Raw genomic sequence first — 2,500 nt, forward strand, 5'->3', positions numbered from 1 at the left:
AGAGACAATGTTAAGATTAGGCCTTTTGGTAGGGATCACAAATTGTTTGGGTAAAGAATCGAGTTATTGTGCTTTCGTCTTTAGACGAGATACAAAATGTATAATCTTGCCACTTGCTAAAGATATATAATTTTTGAATAGTTGAAAGAATCTTTAACCCATTTGATACTCAAAGAACTTCAAGATTAAAAATTTGATTCATTGCTCGTAACCTTAGAAAGTGACATTGTTCAATCATCGAGACAGATATATAATTCTTGAATTTTAGCTATTACTTTCAGGGTTTAATTTTCCTCAGTCCATAGTGTCTCCTCATTAGGTAGATTGTCTTCTGATTGTTTTTGCTTTGTCTACAAAGGAATCTTTGAAATCTTATCTATCCCAACAAAAAAGGCATTTTGGTTTCAAGAACCTTTTAAATAACCAGTTATTTTAGAGATAGATACCTTTGAATGAAATGTCATGTTTATACAAAAATGAAAACACAACGAAGCACAAAACAGGACAAAAGGAAACCAAGTTAGTAGAAATGATAATTAAAGAAATGTAATTTAAAAATAAAAGAATAATTAAATACAACTCATAGATGAACATCAAATAAGTATTGTGAATAAAACACGCAAATGAAATTAAAACCCTAACTGCATTCATTATAGTTTCTTAGGTTATCCTCATGGCTCTAGCGGGGTAAATTTGTTAAATTCTCTATATGATGGTTCGATTCTAACAAGGGTTCCCAAACTGTCCGTACAACCTGCTAAGGTTATTAAAGACTTCAATTCTAGCCCATTATAGACTTGTGAATCGAATTCAATTTAGGGGATCACACCACTAAATGCATATCACTAAACTAATTTCCGAACTAGCACTTAGAATGCTTTCCAGAGATATTTTTTCAAACTCATACAAGGAAGGCCAATGCTCCTATGAGGTGTGACGTTTCCCCCTACTTAGATAAATGGGATGAAGCTCAGGTATAGAGCTTTAATATGTGATGCAACAGTCATGTTTATGCTCATCAAGTGAAAGTATTAACCAGAGAGAAAATTATTTTTGAATTTTTTAAAACAACATAATTAATCTTAAATTAAATAAATTTGAACTCAAAACTTCCAAATCTCGAATATAGGGTAATTGACTCATGGTTTGACTCTCAATTACGCTTGGGGAACATTAGTACCCCCACAAAGCCTAGAAATTGGTACCTAGTGGATTACCCTATATTTAAAAATTAAAAATTTTGAGTTCTAGACTTTGTTTAATTTAAAATTCATTATGTATGCAAGGTTTTGAAAAGGATGTCGATTTACTTCAGGAATTACTAATGGTTTCCCCCTGAACATAATGCAGAGGATACACTATTAACTCCTCAGTAAATGAACATTGCCTTGATTTGAAGACATGATGCATCAAACAATCAATTGTTTAAGCCTAAACTAAAGTGTCAAATTATGAAAATTAAAGAACTTAGGGGACTAAACCTAAAAGTGGAGTCTCTAATATTAATCTTAATTTATTTTAACCAATTATTGAATCGAATAATCAATTTGCACCATTAGGCATCATAAAGAGAAAGCCAAATCAAATTATTCCCTAAATTAAAGGATTAAGGTGAAATTAAACCTAAATTGGATGCTCTAATTAACCTAATTAATTAAGTCAAATAAATATCTAATTAAAAAGTTCAAGAACTAAAGTGTGAAAAGTCTAAGTTTAAGGCTCTAATTATTAACCCTAATTAATTCTCCTTTTTATTGAATCGAATAATTGATGAAAACCCTTGAGTATAAATACGAAGGCCAAATCGAATATTCCCTAAAATTTCAGGGACTATATCTTGTCAAAGTCTAAATTTAGGGACTAAACTTAAAAAGTTGAATTTAAAGATTTGAATCTAAAGCCGAATTAATATACAAGGAGAAATTGTTATACTCTATATAGAGTCGAAATGAAATAATGAAATGCATATTATAATACCCCAACTTTTGGTTAGTGACCAAAATATAAGTTTTGAAAGTTTAATTACCAAAATATAAAATTGGGAAAAATTTAGGGACCTAAGTGGTAATTTTTTCAAAAATATTTTTTATTCTATAAATAAATAGTTTACTCTTGAGAGTGGGGTTTTATTGAAATCAGATTCTTAATTCAGAATTTACGTTGAAAACTAGAAAGGGTTCAAGTCCGATAAGAAATCAGTAAATTGGATCAAATATAAATTTTGTGAAAATTGAAGGATGATAAATTAGGGTTAAAAATATTATTTACATATATTAAAATGATGGAAAATAATATGGATCATCGGATTTGAAGATTCATTTCCATGTTTAATTTGGATCGTTAGATTAAAGTGACAATATTGCAATTTTTGGAAAGTTGCTTGGTAAAATTGGAAAAGGGTAAAATAATTGGTTCATATTTTAATTTTGAAAGATGATAAGGTTGATGTGGCTTGTTGGATGGTAATTATGAAGTTTCATTAATGGTAAAATGAACATTT

This window comes from Hibiscus syriacus, unplaced genomic scaffold (assembly GCF_006381635.1).
Source record: "Hibiscus syriacus cultivar Baekdansim isolate YM2019G1 unplaced genomic scaffold, ASM638163v2 tig00110160_pilon, whole genome shotgun sequence".
NCBI lineage: Eukaryota > Viridiplantae > Streptophyta > Magnoliopsida > Malvales > Malvaceae > Hibiscus > Hibiscus syriacus.